Raw genomic sequence first — 12,954 nt, forward strand, 5'->3', positions numbered from 1 at the left:
TATTGCTAAGAAATCCAAAAGGCTGGAAGGAAATTTCCATATTTTCACATTTCATATCATTTCTTTATTTAATTTAATTATTTAGTTATTTATTTTATTTTAAATATATTATATTTTCTCCATATCTGGATTTTCATTGTGCTCCTCAAATTCACAACACGTTATCAACACGAGCTCTTGTCGTTTCCCCGTTGAAGGTAGGTCCTAAAGGTATATTGTTTTTCTCCTCTTCATTATAATTAATGTTTAATGTTATTTTGCATATTTAATATTTATTAAATTTTTAATATAAATACAATATTTTGTGGCAAAATTACTATAACAAACCTTACAAAATTAGGATTCGTAGTCCTTGACATTAATGACAATAGTTATTTGTCATGGGTGCTCGATACCAAAATTCACCTAGATGCTATGAACTTAAGGAAACAATTAAAGAAGGAAATATGACATCTAGTCAGGACAAAGCAAAAGCTATGATTTCCCTTCGTCATCATCTTCACGAGGAATTGAAAATTGAGTATTTTACAATAAAATATCCATATATCTTGTGAAAAAATTTGAAAGAAAGATATAATCATCAAAAAGCAGTTATTCTTCCCAAAGCTCGTTATGAGTGAATGCATTTGAGGCTACAATATTTTAAATCAGGCGTGTTTGGGACTAAATACTAATTCAAAACCTCCAATTAACTACAGTCAACACTATTTCAAAACATCCATTTGCTACCGTATTTACTATTTAATGTAGTTTTTACTATTTAACATTCATAATTTTTTTTTATTCTTTGCTACAACGTTTACTATTTTATTATCAACTAAAATAGTTTACACCTAAAACATATACTATTATAACCTAAACTAAAATAATATACGCACCAAACACAAATTATTATAATCCAACTATAATAACCCAAGACTGTAATAACAATTTTTTTGCCCTAAACACCTCCTAAGTTATTACAATTCTACATAATTTAAAATCAGATCGAAATTATTGTTATGCGAGAGAAAATTATTGATGTTGATATGTTAGATGAGACATTTTCAACATTTCATGTCTCGAATATGCTCACGCAGCAGCAATATCGAGAGAAAGGTTTTAAACAATATTCTAAACTAATTTCATGTCTTCTCGTGGTCGAACAAAATAATGAGTTATTGATGAAGAACTACGAACCTCGACCAATTGAAACAATACCATTCTTTCAAGTGAATGCTACGAATGTTAATAATCGTGGTTGAGGTCGTGGTCGTGGCAGAGGAAGAAATAATTATTATTTTCATGGTAGTTGTTATAATCATTCAAATTTCAAAAGAACCACACAAAATGATGATCATAAAGGAAAAATTCCACAAGATAAGAGTTCAAAAAATGTTAAAAACAAATGCTTCTGATGCGGAATGACTAAGCATTGGTCATATACTTGTTATACATCAAAACACTTAGTTGATCTCTATCAAGCCTCCCCGAAGGAAAAAGGGAAAAATATGGAAGCAAATTTTGCATTTCAAGATAATGACATATTTGACTCATCTCATATGATAAATTTGGTTGTGACGAACTTCTTTGAATCTCCTGAAGAGAAAATCGACACAGTTGATGGAACATCAAGTGTTTCTTTTGATTTTGAAAATATGACTTGATGTTGTTGTTTTTCTTATCCATATTAATGTTTTTTTCCTCTTAATAAATATTAATTTTTGTATAATCCAAATATTGTTTTTCTTATTGTAATTTTTTTTAATGAAGAAACCTGTATCATTTTCATATGTTGGGTGATTAAAAAATAAGCAAAGTAGATCTATGTTTTGCAAACAGTGGAACTACACACACCATACTTCTAAGTAAAAAATATTTTTTTCAAATTAACAATGCTGAAAGCAAAAGTAAATACAAAATTAGGTTATGCAAACGTGGTTGAAGAATTTGGAAAAACAAATAATTTTTTGCCCAAAAAAACAAAATTTACAATTGACAGTACATTGTTCTTTAGTCAATCAAAGATAAATCTATTTGGTTTTAAAGATATACTTTGCAATGGTTATCATATCGAGACTGATAATAAAAATAATGTGGAATATCTATATATTATCTCTACTGTCTCAAATGAAAAACATATATTAGAAAAGTTGCATGTTTTATCTTCTGGATTATATTATACTCATATACGAGTAATTGAAATATATGCAACAATGAATTTGAAGTTCATGAATCCAGAAATATTTACAATTTGGAATGACCGATTAGGTCATCTATGATCTATAATGATGAGGAGAATTATTGAGAATTCACATGGATATCCATTGAAAAGCCAGAAGATTCTTCAATCTAATTAATTATAATATGATGCTTGTGAAAGAACCTTAAGGTCCACTATAGAAGCGAGGATTGGTCCCAAAAATATTTTCACAGAATAGCAAATTTTATAAAACCAAAATTATGCAGCACAACAAAAAATAATTTACAACATGCATAGAAAAAACAAGGAGAAGGGTTAAAACCGTGACTTACCCTCACTACAAGAAAAATAGCTTTCAGTGGCGAGTAAAACGTGTTGCTAAAAGTAGAAAAAAAAATGTCGCTAAAAGTATTAGAAACGCATAGAGGCATGTCGCTGTGAATGTCGCGGTAGCCGTGTAGTCGAAAGTTTCAGTGACATACTTACTACGCGCCGCTAAAACGTGACTTTTACTAATGTTATCGCATTACTAAAAGCGTACTTTTAGCAACACTCGTTTTGTCGCTATTTGTGTTATACAACGATATTGAAAATTCATCTTTAAAAGTTAAGTTTTAGCAACATATAAGATTGTTGCTAAATGTGGATCAATGGTCATTGCAAGTATATTTTGCAACATATGTAAATGTCGTTAAAGGTATTTTTTTAATTTAAAAATAATATTCAATTTAATATAAGATATTTATATACACAACTTTCAACAAATATAATAATTAACTAATTTACTTTAACAAAAGTAATATAATTATTCGTCCCATCACAAACTATATTCAACTTATAAAGATAAACAAAATTGGTAACTATAATAAGCACAAGACTCTAAAACCTTAAAATTAACCATAAATAATTATCTTTTTGAGCTTAAATACTTCATGAAGTCTCATCGTCAGTTTCACCACACTTAGTTTTTTTCCAAGGAAGGCGTTAGCATCACCACACCCAACTTGAACTCAAGTGTCTTCTTCCTTCCATCCTAAATGTTTTCAAAATAAGAGGAAAGACTAATAAATCCCAAATTCATTTGACAAAATGCATAAACATAAACATAAACACAACAATACACATAAATGATTCAACATAAACTCAATAAGTTAATGATACTCATGAACTTAATAGAAAACACAACAAACTAGAATTTGGCAAAATATATAAACATAAACAAAAAAGACTTATAAACACATACAACTCAATGGAAACCACAAACAAACTTAACAACAAATTTACTTGGAAAACTTACCAAAAATGATTTGAGACCTTGCTAAAAAGTATGAATAAGTTTGAAATGAATCCAAAGTTTGGAACTAGACTGCACCTACAGCAAAGATTTTCAAATTTTTGGGACAATTTAAAATATTTTAAACAAGTTGGAATGAGTTCCAAATGAACTGATACTTATTAAGCATAACCAAATAGCCCTGATACCATTATGGTAGTTGTGAGAATAAACTTACTCCTACAAACTTGAAGGCATTAAAGTGATTTCAACAAACAATTATAAAAGCATACACTAAATATCAATGTTAACCATAACATAACATGTTTTGGTTGATCACAATCCAATCAATTGAACCCTTCTAGTTTCCACAATTTTTTAATTAGATCCTACGACAATAACCAAAATTAATTTTAATCTTTGGGTTCAAACTCCTAGATACTCAATCATGCATGCCAAAAATCACCAACAAAACTTAATAACTTAATTTGTAGAAATTACTCTCAACTCGTAAGAGTTGTAAAGCCTTAAATCTTACCAAAATCCATGGAAGTTAACCTTTACAGGTGTCGGACAACCCGCTTCTGTGCCCAAAAATCTCCTGAAAATTAGTGGTGGATCCAAATTCAACTCCAAACTTGAAATAAGCTTCCAACCTAAACATAACCATAATTAAAGGTTCCAAAGCTAAATTTCTAGCAACCAAATTGAATCTAAAGAGTTTCAAAATTTTAAATACTTACTAGGAACGTGCCAAAACACTTCGAGTCTTGTTAGACAGCGACCTAAAACACCCTTAAAACCCCATTTTACAAATCGAAATTCAATGGGTAATAACCAAGTAATGCCAAAATTCCATGGGCATCCAAGATTTTCCAAAGAAATCCTTAAAACTCACCTAAAACAACCATACCTTACTTAAAAACCCACAGATCAACGACAACACATGATGAAAACAGCGATGATGTGACTAGATCTGGGCGTGAACAGAGTGGCGAGAGTAATCACAAATAGATTAACAGTGGCATGATCTGCAACAGCCATCATGAAGACCAACAAATTTTCTTCCATGCCTGAATGTCGGTGACCAACGATGATTGGCGGAGCTTCAACTGGACGGTCATGGCGGTTGCGACAATCAGAGGCGGTGGTTGGCACTTGATAACGGGTAGAAATGCACGTTATCATAGTGCTAAGTTCTTAAACAATATTGGATTGCGTTGATGAAATATGCTAAATTGCGTCCATTAAGCATAAATTCTATAATATTGCGGTCGCGTGCGTTCAACGCATTAAAACAATTTATTTTTGTATTTTTGTGCAGAATATGCGTTAACGCAATGCAAAGATTGTGATCATAGGAATTCATTGGTCGAGCGCAACTTCAACGCAAAGCCCGTGCTCGCAAACATTTGCCCGAGAAGGATCGCCGCAACTTGTTCAGCGCAACATGGTGGGCGCATCCGGGTGAAAGGATAATTAAGAGCGATGAGACAGAAAGCTGATGACAGTCGAATTCAAATTAAGTTGACAGTCGATAACGGTCACAAAATACATTCAGCTTTATCGGTAACAATTATCCGGCGCATCAGTCAGGAATTAAAGTTGTCCCATCAATACAACCAGGAGAGAAAAGTCGCCTTTCACCATGGATACTCTATAAATACCAAGGGCATTCTTCAGAGAAGGGGTTGGCGAGTTAACCAGTTGATTAGTTCACGCCTCTGTCCATAGTTTTCCTTTCTATTTTAAGGTGGAGCAAGAGAAGAGTGGTGGTGCCGGAGATCGTTCAGGGCAACTCGAGAGAGAACCTTGGGGCGTAAGAGCAGAGAGCGAGATTATCTTTAGAGCACGAGTAGAAACAGTATAAACGCCTGACAGCAAGAAATTGCTACCAGGCTCTTTATTATACTTGCATTGTTATTTTGTACTTCATCTTCATATCTATTCAATGGAAGTTCTATTTCTACATCTGCTCACTCTCGTAATACGCATGAGTAGCTAAACTAGTCGAATGGGTTGAGAAGAACTAAGCTAACATGACCTAGGAAGTTCTTTGCTTGCGATTTTCTTGTTTTATGTTGTGCAAAATACCCTTTAGAGCTACTCGAGAGAGAGCCTAAAGAAAGAACCTAATGTCTCGAGAGAGCTAGGTTAGAATCTGGATTCGAGAGAGAGCAAGATTATGCTTAATAAACAAGAGATGGGGACTTAGAGATAAACTCTGTTTGTCAACTTGCATTGCATGCATTCTAGAGATGGGAATGATATTATGTGGTCGCATATTTGTGTGGACGTCATGTTGTCATCGCATAAATAGAAACAGAGGTTTATGTGAAAACCCTGTAGACTTATCGCATATATCGCATGCGTTCTAGCCTTAGAAGCCATGGTATTCGCACCGAGAGGTGGTTTACTATTGTATGCATGTTGCATGATCGCAAGCATGAACGCATTCTAGGGAGTGTTAGCCGAAACCCTTCTCAACCCGTTCATCGCATATTCATCACATTTCCTGTTTACCAACTCTTTTCAAACTCCGTCGCATTTGTTATTTATTTTTCATCAACGCAAACAACAAATCCAACAATTTATTTATTTAACCGGTTACCGCAAAATCTTCATAAAAATCACCAACGCAATTTATTTTCACAAGCCCATGTGTTCAACCCTGAACTTATCAGGAAACTCAGAGGAATTTAGACTTGAATTCCGTTGGGGAACTTGAGTGCACAATGCAAATCCATCAACGCATATCATCCATATTTCCACTTCATAAATACGAGCATTAAGTTTTTGGCGTCGTTGCCGGGGACTTCGGCAAGATAGTTTGCTAACGGTAATTTTTTTTATTTCTTTGCAGAACTCTCAATCTCTGGCGAATTACGACCCAACAGCAACCACAATCAGACAAAGAAGAGATGGCGGAGCAGCCTGGAAATGGAGCACCAAATGATAATAATATCATGGTGAATCCGATTCTGTAGGAAAACGATCGCAATAGGCTCATTAGGGACTATGCATTGCCAAACCTCTATGATTTCTCTCTGGGAATCATGAGGCCTGCCCTCGACGGAAGCAGATTCGAAATGAAACTGATGATACTATAGATGATCCAAACTGCAGGTCAATTTAGAGGAAGGCGTAGCGAGGACCCGCACGCTCACCTCCGAAGTTTTATTGAAATTTGCAATACTTTTGTGTTCCCGAACATCTCTGCTGAAGAAGTTCGTTTAATGTTGTTCCCATTTTCTCTCTGTGATTAGGCTAGGAAATGGGCATATTCACTCGAACCAGAAGAGATCACTTCTTGGGAGCAGGTAGTGGAGAAATTTATGAAGAAGTATTTTCCACCTACCGAGAACGCAAGACGAAGGAAACTGATTACAAATTTTGAACAAGATATGGGCGAATCGCTAAGCGATGCTTAGACGAGGTTTAAAAGGTTGGTCCAGGATTGTCCGTATAATGGGTTACCAGACTGCTTTCAAATGGAGATTTTCTATCATGGTTTGAATCCCGCTTCGCAGACCACTACCAACAGGGTAGCCGTTGGTGGTCTGCTAGACAAAACTTATGATGAGGCGAAGAATATCCTGAATCGCATCTCCAAGAACCATGAAGACTGAGAGAGAGTGACCAGATATTGAGACTTAAAGACTCTGACGCAAAGAATGGTATTATTACTTCATTATAAAACCAAATGACCGCAATGATGAATTTGATCCAAGGAATGGCGATCAGCAGCCCAACACTGCAAGGTGGGCAAATCAACACAATCGGTTAGAACACCGCAAGGTGTGCGACTTGTGGTGATGGGCATGCGATGGAAGATTGCCCACAAAATCCAATATTTGTCTACTTTGTGAAAAATAATCCCTTTTCAAATACCTACAACCCCAGGTGGAGAAACCACCCCAATTTTGCTTGGAAGAATCAATAATAAAATTTTCAACCTGTTGCGCAAAAAGAAGGGCCATCAGGATTCTTTCAACGCAACAATGGTCAACCAAGCAATCAAGCAAGTAGCTCACAACAACCACCGCAATCTTCTTCTTTGGAGAGCCTATTGAAGCAATATATAGAGAAAAACGAGACGGTGCTTCAAAGTTAGGCCACCTCCATCCACAATCTTGAATTACAGATGGGCCAAATTGCGAATAAGCTGAAAAGTAGACCGCAAGGGTGTTGCCAAGTTCAACCGAACTTCCACGCAACTCGGGGGGATAAGGAAGGAGCAATGCCAGGTTGTGACATTGCGCAGTGGAAAGATTGTGGAGGGAGAAAAGAAGGAGCATAGTAGAACAACTTCCATTACAGCTGAACCTGAGATTGCGGTAACACGAAAAGAAGAAAAAGAAGAATAAGTAGTAGAACCGGAGGTTGCATCGACCTTGAAGCCTAATGAAACAGGAACCGTGAAAGTTCAGTTATCACCTTTCCTTCATAGACTAAGGAAGGAGAAAAACGAAGAGGTACAGTACCAACACTTCTTATCTATGTTAAAACAATTACATGTTAACATTCCTTTCAGTGAAACGATTGAGGAAATGTCTGCCTATGCCAAGTTTCTAAAGGATATGGTAACTAAGAAGAGGAGAGCTGGAAAATTTGCCACGGTGGCATTAACGCAAAGTTCCAAATCCATAATTCCACCGGAGATGAGCGATCCTGGGAGCTTTACTATTCCTTGCTCCATAGGATGACTTTATATTGGGCAAGCCCTGTGTGATTTGGGAGCCAGCATAAATTTGATGTCGCTATCAATTTTTAGACAATCACCACTATTGTGTGCATGTTGCATGATCGCAAGCATGAACGCATTCTAGGGAGTATTAAACCCTTCTCAACCCGTTCACCGCATATTCATCGTATTTCCCGTTTATCAACTCTTTTCAAACTCCGCCGCATTTGTTATTTATTTTTCATCAACGTAAACAACAAACCCAACAATTTATTTATTTAACTGGTTACCGACATAAAAATCACCAACGCAATCTATTTTCACAATTCCCTGTGTTCGACCCTGGACTTACGAGGAAACTTAGAGGAATTTACACTTGAATTCCACTGGGGAAACTTGAGTGCACAACAAAAATCCATCAGTGCATATCATCCATATTTTCCCTTCATAAATACGAGCATCACCACTCGAGAATGGAAAGGGGGAGATGGGTTCGGAGGTGGCCATGGTGGTTCCCAGGCAATGATGGGTTCCCACGTGAAAACAGAAGGAGATGGGTTCGGAGGGGAGCCTGCATGCGCTAAGCGAGGGAGGAGGTTGGAGAAAATGGAAAGGGGAAAGGTTTCAAGGAAGGGGAAAATGAAAAGGGAGAGGGGAGAACAAAATGGGAAAGGGAGGGAGCTAAAAAATAGGGGGTGAACGGTGGAGGGAAACAAAAGGGCTGAAAATTTGCCCTAGTTTATAAAATTTTGTGCATTTTTAGTAACACTATACTATGTTGCTAAAAGTTATAAATATTTAATGGCATGAATTGACACGTTGCAGAATCTTTTAGTGACACAATTTTAAGTCGCGTCGCCGATAATAATATTTTGTGGCATTTTTTTAATACGTCGCTATAAATCAACTTTTACCAATGAAAATTGTTATGTCACTAAAAAAAATGTCACTATTTTTTTTTTCCTTGTAGTGCCTTGAAGAACTGTTCTTCACGAAAGCCTCATGTCTAGCCAAAATGATCACGAACAATCACGATCCAAGATGGCCACAACCACAAAATCTTCCTCAATATTCTCAATAGGGAAGAGAATTCTCAAGAGTTGTGTGGACTCTGAGTTTTGGGAGAGGGAGGAAAGATTATAAAGGGGAAATTTTCTTCTATGTGAATGTTGGTTAATACAAAGAGATCGATTACTTTTGTAAAATCTTCCTTGTGAAGAAGATGATAGGTCTACTAAAAAAAACCACCCATACCACCCACATAATACTGAGAGAGAACAGAGGGGGATGGAACTCCCTCCCATATTGATTTTAAAAAATTAATGTAACAATATAAAAAACAATTTAATAAATAACAAATTATTTAATAAATTATTATATATATCTATATATGTTATACCAAATATAATACATAACTTGTAGTTTTTATATTGTATTAAATACAATATAACCTATAGTTTTAACTCTCTCAATCATTTGTGGTATTTAATATAGATCACATTTATATTAAATTGATTACATGAATCTCATCCATATAACTCGTATTTGAATCATATTCAAATATTTATTTCCTCTAAAAATAAACTTTATATTATAATGTATCAATACATTATATTAATTTTATCATATATAATTAAGTTAAATTGATTATATCACATATAATTAATTCCCTCAATTAATTTGAACAATTCAAATTAGTCCAAAATTGATTCTCAATAATTCATGTTGAGTTACAAAGGGGACCTTATGAACATGTAGATTGAAGCTCCAATGGTACTTGAATAATTAATTAAACTCCTTTAATTAAATGATCCAACATTTATTAACTGTTGGTCACTCCACTAAAGACCGACAACTACACTCTTCGTACTACAGATATATTTCTGTGTCTATTGAATATAACCAGTCAACAGTTCAATGACCCTTCACAAATTGTTCGTAAGTACAATTAGGCCAAAATTACCATTTTGCCCCTATAGTTACATCTAACTCCTTAAGTACCACTGATCCCTCTAATGAACAATAAGTCATAGTCCCACTATGACCAAATCCCTCTCGGACCAAGAGAGGGTGTAGTGCCACATTGTTCAAGCCATGAAATCAACCCTTAAGGGAGCAATCTATCTACTTACTTTAACATTGGGGAAGGAGTGAATTTATCTTGTGTAGTTGTGTTTTCGGCTCCCCAATCAGACGAATCCTCAAAATGGTAGGCTTATTGAGTCGACGATCTGGCCACTATCACTCATACAAATTAAATTACTACCTTCATAGGCAGAAGTTCACAACTCACTCAGGATTCAGGGTCATGTCACCTATGGTCATCTTGGTGAAATGTAAGTTTCTATTATTAAAGGTGTTATATAATGAGACTAGTCATTTCGTGGTCCGATCTTATATAAACTTCTTTGTATAGAACACCCTCATTCATATGTCTCTACATGAATGATCATGATCAGATCATCTGTAGCACTTACAATAATTGTAACATCTACAAAGCTACTCGTATTCACAGTATCACTAGAATAAGACATCCAACCTTATCCATCTACTACAGTTTATTTAGATTATCACTTAAACATGATCCACATGTATGTCTTTACCTACATGTTTAAGCTACAGAAGATAACCTTGGATGTTAGTTTATTGGTTTGTGGATTAATGCTACTGGATGTCGAATAAAACATCTCATATTTTATTAAATAAATAAATTGTTTGTACATTACAATTACAAACTACAGGACCTACGAGATTTAGGGCATCAACCTCAACAACTTGCTTTCAAGGCAAATTAATAGTTAGACCATCACTAGCCAAAATGGGAATTGAACCCTCCGCATTATTGGAACAAATTCATGGTTATATGTGAACCTATTGACCTACTAAGTAGACCATTTAGATATTTTATGGTATTAATAGACGCTTCCAACAGATGGTCATACGTGTGCTTATTATCATGTCGAAATCTTGCATTTGTAAGATTATTTGCTCAAATAATTAAGTTAAAACACATTTTTTTGATTATATAATTAAGACCATTCATCTTGATATTGCTGGTGAATTTACATCCCAAGCTTTTGGTAATTATTGTATATCAATTGGGATAAGTTTTGAACATCTTATAGCTCATATTTATACACAAAATGGTTTAGCAGAATCATTCATAAAACATTTGCAGTTAATTGCTAGACCATTGCTTATGAGAGCTAAGCTTCCTATATCTATATGAGGGACGTGCTATTTTGCATCTGCGTCACTTGTACGCATTAGATTAGTAGCTTATCATAAGTATTTGCCATCACAATTAGCTTATGGCCACGAGGAAAATATTTTCCATCTAAGAATTTTTTAGATGTTGAATATATATTCCAATTGAAGGAACTCTATGGGGAAGAGAACCTTGAGCGGAAGCGAATCGACCAAATTCCATTTTCATTGAATATCAAATTTTACAGTAAACAATAAACAAGATATGCATTTTGTTGGGATTGGTGTCCTAATTCTCCCAGAGTCTCGTTTTTTGTAAAGATACACATTGTTTAATAAATAAAATAAGTGTTATTTAATTCTGGCATTTACTCATATCCAATAAACAAAGCTCCTCGGTTATCTTATATGAACTTAAGCATGTATATGTGATTCATGCCTTAAGTGATAACCTAAATAGGTCTGTAGTATAAGGATTAAGGTGGGATACCTGATCCTGGTGACTCTACGGATACAGCCCGCTTTGTAAAGGTTTGCAAGTATTGTAAACTACTACAGATGGTAGGTCCTGACCATTCATGTGGAGACGTGCGAGCGGGATGTCCTATACAAAGAATTTGTATAAGACCTGAACCACGAGATGATTAGACTCTGTATATAACGTCGTTGATACTAGAGACTTACATCTCACCTAAACGACCATAGATGACATGACCTCAATCCTAAGTGTTTTCGGAACTCCTGCCTTTGAGGGCAGTCCTTTGATTAGTATGGGTGAAAGTGACCAGATTTCCAACTCAACATGCCTACCTTTTTGGGGACTTGTCTGATCTGGAAGCTGGGAACTCAATCCACAAGATGGAATTCACTCATTTCCCGAAGCAGGGATAAGTAAAGAGATTACTCCCTTAAGGGCTTATTCAGGGGATTGAACATAGTGGCTACAACTTCTCTTTAGAAGAGAGGACTTAGTCATAGTAGGACTATGACTTATGTTCATTAGAGGGATCAGTGGTACTTAAAGAGTTAGATATAACTATAGGGATATAACGGTTATTGGCCCAACTGTACTTACGAACGATCTGTAAAGAGTTGTCGTACTTCTGATTGGTTAAGAAGGATACATAATATATCTGTGGTAAGGAGATTTCAACTGTCGGTCTTTAGTGGAGTACCTGGTAGTTAACGGATGGTGGATCTCGTGACTAAAGAGTTTAGTCAGTTATTCACGTACCGTTGGAGATTCAGCTACAGGTTCATGAGGTCCCCTTTGTAGCTCAATGGATTCAGTTGAGGATTAGTTCTTGGTGTTGATTTGAAATGTTCAAATTGACAAGAGATATTTTGATTGTATATGATATAATCGGTATGATGTATGAGATACATCTAGTAGAGGATTGATGTAAATGAGATTTACATTAAGTACCATGGAATAGAAAAAGAATTATGGTTTATATGTTTCATGAGATGAAATATTAAAACTATAGGTTATAAATATAATATGATAAGTTGGTTTCATTTATATTCATAATAATAATTATTATTGGATAATTAATTCTTTTTCTTTAATAACCAATTAAGTGGGTGGTTATTGATAATTCATGGTAA

The sequence above is a fragment of the Benincasa hispida genome, chromosome 11 (assembly GCF_027475165.1).
Source record: "Benincasa hispida cultivar pf3 chromosome 11, pf3_genome.v1.1, whole genome shotgun sequence".
NCBI classification, from domain to species: domain Eukaryota; kingdom Viridiplantae; phylum Streptophyta; class Magnoliopsida; order Cucurbitales; family Cucurbitaceae; genus Benincasa; species Benincasa hispida.